The sequence below is a fragment of the Pongo abelii genome, chromosome 1, assembly GCF_028885655.2.
Source record: "Pongo abelii isolate AG06213 chromosome 1, NHGRI_mPonAbe1-v2.0_pri, whole genome shotgun sequence".
NCBI lineage: Eukaryota > Metazoa > Chordata > Mammalia > Primates > Hominidae > Pongo > Pongo abelii.
The window spans coordinates 12,940,768-12,952,780 of NC_071985.2; the positions used below are offsets into that span (position 1 = coordinate 12,940,768).

Sequence of the window (12,013 nt, forward strand, 5' to 3'; positions counted from 1 at the left end):
GTTGTAGCACCACTGCACTCTAGCTTGGGTGACAGAGCAAGACCCTGTCTCAAAAAAAAAAAGAAGAAAAAAAAAGAAATTCTTTCCTTTTTAAGGCTGAAAAATATTCCATTGTATGTCTATATCATATTTAGTTGACCTATTCATCTGTTATTGGCCAAAAATGATTTTTGAACAACTAGGCATTTCATTTCCAAGATCCCTAAATGTTTTTAAAATACATAATAGCCTTTCATGTAAGTAACGTCTTCTCTTAAATTTGGAGACTATGTACTTTTTAAATATATAAAGCCCTGACTTGTTTCCTTTATTAACTCTGTTTTCTCCGGAGTAAGTAATCCCTTTATTTTCTGTTCTCCAGTGTCGGCTTGCCCCAGGTATTTGTTAAGTTTAGACCGTGGGCTTATCTTTCGGGATCAGAGTCCCTATAGAGTGTCTGTTGCCCTTATTTGTACACCTTCGGGAGAGGGGTGATGAGAGTCTACAGAGGCAACAGAGACTTATGTTCTGGCCAATTTCTGGTTGGAATGAGGGAGAAGCAGGATGTGCTGCCCACCCTTACAAGTCCAGCCTAGAGGCAGATCCCCTCCCACTTCTCACTCCAGGCCCAGAAGAGGGAGAGGGAAGAACCCAGGTGCCGGGACTACCTTTGCTTCAGTTTCCTAACTAATTGGCTTGGCTGTTGTCCCAGGGCCTCCTTCTGTGATGATTTCTCCCACCTCCATTTCCACAGGTGTAAAAATGGGCATGAAAGCAGAAAGAATGTTTCCAATAGATTAACATTAAATTCTTATGCTCTTTTCTTCAGTATATATATTTTTTAATGTCAGGTGGGTAATGTGCAGATGTAGTAACAAAGTTTTGAATCAGCAAGTTTCCCTGACCCCTTCATGAGCGGGAACTGGAGTGCAGCTGCTGGAACTAGCTGTCTACTTCCATGCCAGCAGGGGTGAACTCCAGTCACTTGAACCCGCTGCACTCAACCTCTCCCAGGAGGGAACATGCAGGTGAGCAGGTGCAGGAGCCAGGGTGACTGCTTTTGGGCGCCAGCAGGAACAAATTTTTACTGCCCCATGGCAGCCTCTAGGGGTGTGCCCACAACCCCTGAAGCCCCAGAAGGAGTGTTACAGTCAGTGCTCTTTTAGCTTTGCTCTCCACAGACAGCTTAAGTGTTAACAGCTTGGTGGAGGGTCAGTGTGACAGCCTTTCACACCCGTACCTGAGTTCTTGTCCAGCATCCAGAAGGAATGAGGTCACACAAACAAATTGGAGATGGTAAATGCAGGGGATTTTATTGCCGATGAAAGCAGCTCTCAGCAGGAAGGGGAGCTGAAAAGGGGATGGAGCAGGAAGGTAATCTTCCCCCAGAGTCTGGCCACCCTCAGCTAGACGCCTCTCCAAAGCTATATGGTCAAGCTGTCCCTCTGAAGTTAAGCCACTTCTCTCTGATGTTCACCCGTAGTCTCCGACATCCAGCTGCTTCTCCTCTTCTCTGCCCGCAGAGTCTGGGGTTTTTATAGGCACAGGATCGGGGGTGGAGCGGGCCATGGGTGGTTTTGGAAAAGGCAACATTTGAGTGGGAAAACAGAGATGTCAGTTCTCACTTTGGGCTGCAGTTCCAGGCTTAAGAGTGGGGCCCTTGCCAGGGACCCACTCACTTCTGCCCAGAATTTCCCTGCCTCCTGTCCCTGTCAGTTTGAGGGAGGCACATTTCATAAATGTGTGTGAAACCTCAATCATCATGCTTATGAGCTACAAAAGGATCTAGTGTTTCCATTAGAGAGAGTCTTTCCTAGGAATATCAAAGAAACCACATGTATCCATGTACACACGGGAACTATGATGTATCCATGGTGAATATATGTGTGTGTGATTTTGAGAAATGCTATATAAAAAGGAGTAGTGATTTTAAAATTATGGGCTTTTTGTTTTTGTTTTTGTTTTTGTTTTGAGAGGGTCTTGCTCTGTTGCCCAGGCTGGAATGCAGTGGCGTGATCTTGGCTCACTGCGACCCCCACCTCCCGGGTTCATGTGACTCTCCTGCCTCAGCCTCCCAAGTAACTGGGACTACAGGCACGCATCACCACACCCAGCTAATTTTTTGTATTTTTAGTAGAGACAGGTTTTGCCATGGTGGCCAGGCTGGTCTTGAACTCCTGGCCTGAAGTGATCCACCCGCCTTGGCCTGCCAAAGTACTGGGATTACAGGTGTGAGCCGCCATGCCCAGCCTGAAATTATGATTTAAATATGAAATTATTTGGATGTATTTATTTGGAAAATGAGGCATTAAAAAGTAATTTCTGTGTTGCCAGGAACTGAAGGGTTCTATTGCAACTTAAACTAACAATAAAATGATAATCCATTCTTCTTAGGTAAAACAAATTCTCTTAAAGCTGTAAAAATAACACAAGCTACTTCAACAAATATAGAACGTTGGTCCGATATAATTATTAAATTAGTTCTTATCTGGGCAACAATTACAATTTTAAAATTGAACCAGTGTTTTTTAACAGAGAACTTCTTTGTAGGTGAAAATTTGTTAACCCTTAGCAAATATTGGTTAGGAAAAAAAGACAAATATGAAATTTCTAAACCTCGTAGATGGACTTATGAAAAATAAGAGTAAATGATGAAGTAACGGAAGGCTTCAAACTAACAGGGTTTTTTTTTTTTTTTGTACAGTATCCCTATCTTATTGTTTATTTATTTATTTATTTATTGAGATGAAGTCTCACTCTGTCACCCAGGCTGGAGTGCAGTGGCACGATCTTGGCTCACTGCAACCTCCGGCTCCCAGGTTCAAACGATTCTCCTGCCTCAGCCTCCCGAGTAGCTGGGAATACAGGCATGCGCCACGACGCAAGGCTAATTTTTGTATTTTTAGTAGAGATGGGGTTTTGCCATGTTGGCCAGGCTGGTCTTGAACTCCTGACCTCAAGTGATCCACCCACCTCGGCCTTCCAAAGTGCTGAGATTACAGGTATGAGCCACCGCGCTCGTCCTCTATTTTAAATTACCGTAATTTTTGGTTGAATAAATTGTTGTAAGCCAGCATAGAGTCTAGCTGTTTATAAGCCTGCCTTCAAGACAGCAGCGGGTACTAGAGTTCCCAGGCCTGCTGGCGAGGCTCAGCTCAGAACAATCAATGCCAGGATCAGATTTTGTTCAAATTATGAACTGTAATCATTCCTTTTCCTCATTCCCATTTTTCCCCTTTTCTTCTCAGGTGGAGGGAATATTTGCTTCAAGGGTACTACATATTTGTGTCTGGCTCCTGAGAGAGAGAAAGAACTTTTTACGAAATGACCCAGAAATGAAAAATTTTAAATCATTATAAGGAGGTTCATTCAGCCCATCTTTTATGATGTAGCTATATAATCTATTAAAGAGAGAGAATTGTCATGAGGACCTATGACCAGAACTGAATGAACCAAGAACAGTGATCTATCCAAAGGGACTTATAACCAAGGTTACTTGGGTCTGAGTCTTCTAGGGAGCTGTCCTCACTACAAACACAACAACAAAGACCACAGTTCATCCAGCAAACACTTTAACTGACATTACTGTTAATGCTGTCTGTGAACTACCTACCTGTAACATTTGAAGAGCCAGTGATTTCCTTAACTCTATATAACAAATCAAGTAACATATGGCTGTTTTGAATAATCTCTACCCACATTCATATCCACATTTATGGATATGTAGACTTCAAAGACAACATAGAATACTGCTTAAGCAAGCAAGTAGAGAGCCATTAGTATATACTTTCCAAATCCCTCCCTGTCCGGCTGCCTTCTACATCTCGTAGAATATTGAACACTGCGCGGGTACAGGGGCTCACGCCTGTAATCACAGCACTTTGGGAGGCCAAGGCAGGTGGATCATGAGGTCAGGAGTTCAAGACCAGTCTGGCCAACATAGTGAAACCCCATCTCTACTAAAAATACAAAAAATTAGCCACATGTGGTGGTGTCGCCTGTAATCCCAACTACTCAGGAGTCTGAGGCCAGAGAATCGCATGAACCCAGGAGGCAGAGGTTGCAGTGAGCCGAGTTCGTGCCATTGCACTCCAGCCCGAGCAACAGTGCAAGACTCTGTCTAAAAAAAAACAGAAAAGAGTATTTACTACTGCATTCACATCCTAAGTACAGGCTACTTTCTCAGAGCTAATTTCTCCATAGAGATAACCATGAAGGCCAATCTGCATGTCCATTTGACAAATATCTGTAGACTGACTACTTATGTGTTAGTCTCCTGGCCTGGGGCTGAGCATTCAGTTGTGACCAAACAGACCCTGTCCTTGCCTTCGTGGATGACAAGGACATCTGGGTTTTGACATCTGGGTTTATTTTTGCAATTCACAATCCAAAATATGGTTCCATTTATAGTCCTTTTATTATGAAGTTGGATCCTCCAGTGAAGCTTGGATGAACCTTGAAATGAAAGGAAAATTGCCTGAAAATAGTAAGGAGTCAGTACCACCAAATGCTATTATTTCATTTTACTTGTACATCAGCTTTATAAGGCTTAAGGAAGGCAAGAATTATTGCACTCACTTTACAGATGAGGATATCTAAAAACAAAGGTTAGATGACTTGACTCAGTCACTTGGTGGTAGAAAAAGGACTGGAAGTTTGGTTTCCTATAGACGGGTTACCAGTAAGTAGCATCACTGTTCTTTTCTCTTACTGAACAAAGTCTCCCTTCTACTTTCCCCAAAGGGCCCAACTTCCCATGAAAAGAAAAATTGTAGTGCATCCCAGTGGACACTAAGCATTATCAGGACTAGTGTTCCTTAAGTCCCTTTAGTAAGTCTTATCAAATTGCCACTTCAATAAATCTTTTCCAGAGACTTCCCAAGTTCTGAAAATCTGAACTTAGGACTGTTTCCTAGAGAGTTGGTAGTAAACTTTTAAGAACAGGCAAAGGGCATATAGATATAATACTTAAAAGATTAACTCAGTTTGAAAACATTTGATCACACATATATGCATGCATGCCCGTTCCCATCCTATCTTTGTCTCTCGCTGTAGATATTCAGTGTCATCACTAACTTTATGTCACAGATAAGGTAGCTATATAAATGTATGTGGCTGACTGCCACTACTGCTACTTGAGACCGTCACTAGAGCAATTACTACTGTTACTGCTTGAGACCTTCGTTGTGACTGAACAAAGAGACGAAGGTAGAAATGATAACTTAAAACAAAAGTAGCTATTTTAAGGAAAGACTAGCATGAGGAAGAAGAAGAGAGCTCCCTGCTTCTAGTGAGTAAAGGCAGTCCCCCAAGCTTCTACAGCTCTTCCTATTTATTGGGTAACAAGAGCAGGAAGGAGGAGGTAATGATTGGTCAGCTGCTTAATTGTTCATATTGTTACTGACAGGTTTATGATTATGCCTAATCATAAGAAACATTTGTGCCTCCAACAAATGTACATTTAAATAAACATTTAAAAATGTACCTACATTTTTGCAAGCATATCAAACTGATTTCATTTGTCCATGTTTTCTAACCGGATCTTATCCACATGCATACAAATGCCATATGTAGTTTTTAATCATCGTTCAACTTTTAACAATTTTTCATTTATTTTTTGAGAAAGGGTTTTCTCTCTCACCCAGGCTGGAGTGCAGTGGTGTGATCATGGTTCACTGCAGCCATGAACCCCTGGGCTCAAGCAGTCCTCCCACTTCAGCATCCTGAGTAGCTTGGCTATAGGCACACACCACCACACGTGGCTAATTTTCAAAATTTTGTAGAGATTTAGTCTTGCTATGTTGCCCAGACTGGTCTCTAGCCCCTGGGCTCAAGTGATCTTCCTGCCTCAGCCTCCCACAGCACTGAGAGTGCAGGTATTAGCCACTATGCCCAGCCTCAACTTTTATTTTTTAAAAAAGTATGTAAATAACATTACCCTGATTGACTTATGGTCATTTTATTCACTTTAAAAATTTTGATTGATCTAAAGGAAAGAAAATCAAAGACCATTGCTTCATACTTGAACCCTCAACTGAAGGATTACGTCTTCATAAAAAATTCTTTCCTGGCCGGGCGTGGTGGCTCAGGCCTGTAATCCCAGCACTTTGGGAGGCCAAGGCAGGTGGATCACCTGAGGTTGGGAGTTCGAGATCAGCCTGACCAGTATGGAGAAATCCCATCTTTACTAAAAATACAAAAAATTAGCCGGACATGGTGGTGCATGCCTGTAATTCCAGCTACTCAGGAGGCTGAGGCAAGAGAATAACTTGAACTTGGGAAGCGGAGGCTGCGGTGAGCGGAGATCGTGCCATTGCACTCCAGCCTGGACAACAAGAGCCAAACTCTGTCTCAAAAAAAAAAAACTTCTTTCCTTCATGGGTCATAGAAAGTAGAAGAGAGACATGCACCAGTTTTGCCTTTCAGCATAGGAAGTACTTACAGATGAGAATCCATGTGGAAGAACAAGAAAAAAATTTTGGGGGGATGGGAAGGACTCATTTAAAACAAGTCTCAGCTTGCTTTTTTTTTTTTAATTTAAAAAGGAAAATTGACTCAAATCCTCATTCACAACACAGAAAATCCTATAAAAGTGGCAAATATAGCACAACATATTATTTTCTTTCCTTTTCTTTTTCTTTTTTTTTGATACAGAGTTTCGCTCTTGTAGCCCAGGCTGGAATGCAGTGATGTGGTCTTGGCTCACTGCAACCTCCACCTTCGGGGTTCAAGTGATTCTCCTGCCTCAGCCTCCCAAGTAGCTGGGATTATGGGTGCCCGCCACCACACCTGGTTAATGTTTGTAATTTTAGTAGAGACAGATTTCACCATGTTGGCCAGGCTGGTCTCAAACTCCCGACCTCAGGTGATTTGCCCTCCTTGGCCTCCCAAAGTGCTAGGATTACAGGCATGAGCCATTGTGCCCAGCCAACATACTTATATTTTAAATATAATGACAGTGATGGATGAGACACTCACTCTGGGATGAAAAGATTGTCTTCAAAATCTGCAAAGTCCTAATGTTGCTAATGCTGGTGCTATGAATGTTGGAAGAAACGGTGTACTGATATCCCAGGACAGTCCAATGACGTTTCTCCCAAATAGTTATTTATGACACTAATATCCAGATACTTTAAAGTATTTCTTTAGTAATCAACTATATTAAAATAACCCCACAATAACTAGTTCCCTTCATGTCAACAACAGCTTTTATTTGTTTCGAGCTTCAATCTTTGAGTCAGAAAGTTTTTCTTTTTTTTTTTTATTTTTATTTTTTGAGACAGTTTCACTCTGTCACCCAGGCTGGAGTGCAGTGGTGCGGTCTTGCTCACTGCAATCTCTGCCTGCTGGGTTCAGGCAACTCTCCTGCCTCAGCCTCCCAAGTAGCTGGGATTACAGGCATGCACCACCATGCCCCTAATTTTTTATATTTTTAGTAGAGAGGAGGTTTTACTCTGTTAGTCAGGCTGGTCTCAAACTCCTGACCTCAAGTGAACCGCCCACCTCAGCCTCCCAAAGTGCTGGGATTACTGGCTTGAGCCACAACGCTCGTCCACTTACTTTTTTTTTTTTTTTTTTTAAGTATACTACATTCCCGTTTCCTGGGCATTATTATATGTAGTCTAGTCTAGTTTATTTCGTGACTATGAAGACTGTGACTACTGATGGCCCCATTCACTCAATCCAGTTCAAACTATTGAATGTGGGAGGACAGGACAATGGGCCACTTACTGAGTTGCTGACACTGATTTTCATACTAAAAATAAAATGGGATTATTCTAAAATGTTTCAAATAGGTTAGAAAAAGTGTTTTTCATTTGTTGGTTGGTTGGAAAAAAGCTCAGTACAGCTCTATTTTTTAGGTGGAATCATGAAAGTCAAGGTTGAAAAACTCTTAAAACCCATGTGGCCCAATCCTTCATTTTGATGCCCAAAACCCCTATAACATCCCTGCGAAGTGGTTGTCTACCCTTTACTTATCTCTAGTGGCAGGGGAGTGTCTATTCCTCCACATCATAGAAATTAACAAACAAGAACACATTAGTAGGTTTCCATTAAAAAATGATTAAGAAAGGGCCGGGCATGGTGGCTCATGCCTGTAATCCCAGCACCTTGGGAGGCTGAAGCAGGCAGATCATGAGGTCAGGAGTTTGAGACCAGCCTGACCAACATGGTGAAACCCTGTCTCTACTAAAAATACAAAATTTAGCCAGGCATGATGGCGCGTGCCTGTAATCCCAGCTACTCAGGAGGCTGAGGCAGGAGAATCACTTGAACCCAGGAGATGGAGGTTGCAGTGAGCCAAGATTGCACACTGCACTCCAGCCAGGACAACAGAGCGAGACTCTGTCTCAAAAAAAAAAAAAAAAGATTAAGAATTGTATGCAACTTTTCAGGACAGTAAGGGGATTTTTTAGTTGTCACTCAAAACATGATGTCAGAGCTATGTTTTTTACATGGGGAAATGCAGGTGGCATAGATACCTTATGCAGCAGGCTGAGGTGTAGAGAATCCTAAGCCAATTCTGGTCGGAAGCACTTCAGAGGTGACCGCACAGAATGATGTGGGAAGTCTTTGCTGTAGGGTGTTATTCCAAAGACACCTAAGGAAAATCACTGTCTTTCTGTCTGGGCTTCTATAACAGAAATACCATAGACCACATAGCTTAAACAACAAATATTTATTTCTCACAGTTCTGGAGGCTGGGAGTCCAAGATCAACGTGCCAGGTTCTGTGTCTGGTGAAGGCCCACTTCCTGGTTCATAGACTGCCATCTTTTCTCTGGGTCCTCATATGGAGAAGAGATGAAGGAGCTCTCTGCAGTCTCTTTTATAAGGGCACTAATCCCATTCATGAGAGCTCAACCCTCATGGCTTAATCACCTCCCAAAGGCCCCACTTCTAAATACCATCATTTTAGTGTGCATACATTTTGGGGGGGGTATGCAAATAGTCTACAGCAGTCATTGTATCTTAATTTTCTTCCATAACCTTGACAGTGCTACAGAGATTTTTCTTATCTGTGATTTAGCTTATGCCATCTGGATTGCTGCAAGATTTAAAATCTCACTTTCCTGGTTCATAATTTTGGTCAGAATATTAAGTTGATAATCATTAATGTTTTATAAGATAACTAGGCACAACGACCCATCAGTTCTTTTTCTCTTGAAACCACATCATGCGGACAGAATGAAGAGAAACCATTTTAAGCTAATGAATTTGATGTCTTGTTTTAATCTACATGGTTAGAATGAATTCCAGCTCATATAGACTTTTCCATTTGTGAGATAAACCTCTAGGTAGTAAGGTTTATTTTAAAATTATTTCACTAGGGCAGAGAGGAATGAAAAGGTGGAGTGCAGGGGATTTTTAAGGCAGCAAAACTATTCTGTATGATTCTACAACAGTAGATACACGTTATTAAACACTTGTCAAAACCCCCAGGGTGGGCCGGGCGCGGTGGTTCACACCTGTAATCCCAGCACTTTGAGAGGCCAAGGTGAGTGGATCATTCGAGGTCAGGAGTTCAAGACCAGCCTGGCCAACATGGTGAAACCCTGTCTCTACTAAAAATACAAAAATTAGCCAAGTGTGATGGCACCCTCCTGTAATCCCAGCTACTCGAGAGGCTGAGGCAGGAGAATCGCTTGAACCCGGGATGCGGAGGTTGCAGTGAGCCAAGATCCCGCCATTGCACTCCAGCCTAGGTTACAGAGCCAGACTCCATCTCAAAACAAAACAAAACAAAAACCCCATAGGATATATAATACAAAGAGTTAACCCTAATGTAAACTACGAACTTGATAATGATGTGTCAATGCTGCTTAATTGATTGTAACAAATGCACCCCGGAGGTGGTGATGTTGACTCTAGGGAGGCAGTGTGCACAGGGCAGGGTTATAGGAGAACTCTCTGTACTTTCCACTTGACTTTGCTATGAGACTAAAACTGCTCTAAAAGATAAAGCCTATTTTTAAAAAATGACTACACAAAGCTTTCACATATAAACATTTGGTTTCGAATAAGCACACCTTCTGATTTTCAAAAATGTTTTTTCCATTATTAAAAGTCTTAGAGCCTTTTTTTGATAAATTAGTAAATTTTATGTATGGTGATTTCAAAAGTACAATGAAGTTATTAGGTAGGAAAACCTCTTTGGTAAGTTATTTTGTATGGTGAAGAATCGCTCTAATGTGGTTGTATGATAAATCCAGGGATCCCTTTAAGAAGCACCACCAGGAGGCTGGGCGCAGTGGCTCACGCCTGTAATCCTAGCACTTTGGGAGGCCGATGCGGGCGGATCACGAGGTCAGGAGATCGAGACCATCCTGACTAACACGGTGAAATCCCGTCTCTACTAAAAAAAAAAAAAAAAAAAAAAAAAAAATTGGCCTGGTGAAGTGGCGGGTGCCTGTAGTCCCAGCTACTGGGGAGGTTGAGGCAGGAGAATGGCGTGAACCCAGGAGGCGGAGCTTGCAGTGAGGGGAGATTGCGCCACTACACTCCAGCCTGGGTGACAGAGCGAGACTCCGTCTAAAAAATAATAATAATAATAAATAAAAACCACCACCAGGAACATGAGACTTTAAAACATCATTAAAACAGTATCTGGGCCGGGTGCAGTGGCTTATGCCTGTAATCCCAGCACTTTGGGAGGCTGAGGTAGGTGGATCACAAAGTCAGGAGTTCAAGAGCAGCCTGGCCACATGGTGAAACCTCATCTCTACTAAAAATACAAAAATTAGCTGGGCGTGGTGGTGGGCACCTGTAATCCCAGCTACTTGGGAGGCTGAGGCAGAGAATTGCTTGAACCTGGGAGGCGGAGCTTGCAGTGAGCCGAGATCGCGCCAATGCACTCCAGCCTGGGCAACAAAATGAGACTGTCTCAAACAAACAAACAACCAAAAAAACAGTATCTGAAAACTGGGGAGAAGATACTCCCAAATAATTATAATCTCTGAAATAATTGGACATTTTCTCTCTGTTTTCTGATTGTTTTATAACTTGGTGGCAATGCAGACTGGTGAAAATATTCCTAAGAAATAGCGAGATGATTTCATTGGATAACAGAATAGAAAGCAAATCCCTGGAATCACGGGAAAAAGGAGACACATAAAATGGCCTTTTTCATTCTTGGGGACTAGAACAATTTTCTCACGTAAGTTTACTATGGTGCTCACTCATCCTGCTTCTGTGGGTGACTGTCTGTGGATGATCACAAACAAGAATTCCACTGGGATTCCAACCTTGAGAAGTATTAGGTAAGAGGCACTTTTAATGCCTTGCGGATTATATGATAAGCTTGTCTTTTCCAGAAAAAGAGCACAGCATGTTTAAATACAATTCTATATGCAAGGCCATGCTGCTCAAGTAGAAGAAAAGGATCCTTGAAGAATGTGTATCTCTGAGAGATCATCAAAAGTCCCTAAATGGAACAATGGAAATTATATAAAATAAAACCGGCAGGCAGGTGATTCTGTTAAGGCTAAGTGGAATCCAAATCTAAGTCCAGATGTGGGCAAGTGTGAGAGAGGATAACACACAGGAGGTCGGGATTTTACCTCACTGAGGCTGCACAATAAAAACCCGACTCTCAGCTGGGCGTGGTGGCTAATGCCTGTAATCCCAGCACTTTGGGAGGCCGAGGCAGGAGGATCATGAGGTCAAGAGATCAAGAGTATCCTGGCCAACATGGTGAAACCCCATCCCTACTAAAAATACAAAAACTAGATGGGCGTGATGGTGCGTGCCTGTAATCCCAGCTACTCGGGAGGCTGAGGCAGGAGAATCACTTGAACCCCGGAGGCAGAGGTTGCAGTGAGCTGAGATCGTGCCACTGCACTCCAGCCTGGCGACAGAGCAAGACTCCATCTCAAAAAACAACAACAGCAACAACAAAACCAGACTCTCCTGGCAGGTGGGTGGGGAAGGGGGACAGTAAGGCAATAGCGGCAGAGAAGCAGCAGCAGCATAAGGCATGGATGACGCATCTGACTGTAATCCATGTACATACTCAACTGAACTCACGAAAAAGC

The 12,013-nt window shown here is 42.6% G+C and overlaps 1 pseudogene; it reads right to left on the bottom strand.

Moving 5' to 3' along the window:
- Window positions 1–1,692: 1,692 nt before the first annotated feature.
- LOC112131622 (small nucleolar RNA U13) lies at window positions 1,693–1,764 on the bottom strand (annotated as a pseudogene).
- Between the last annotated feature and the right edge of the window lie 10,249 nt (window positions 1,765–12,013).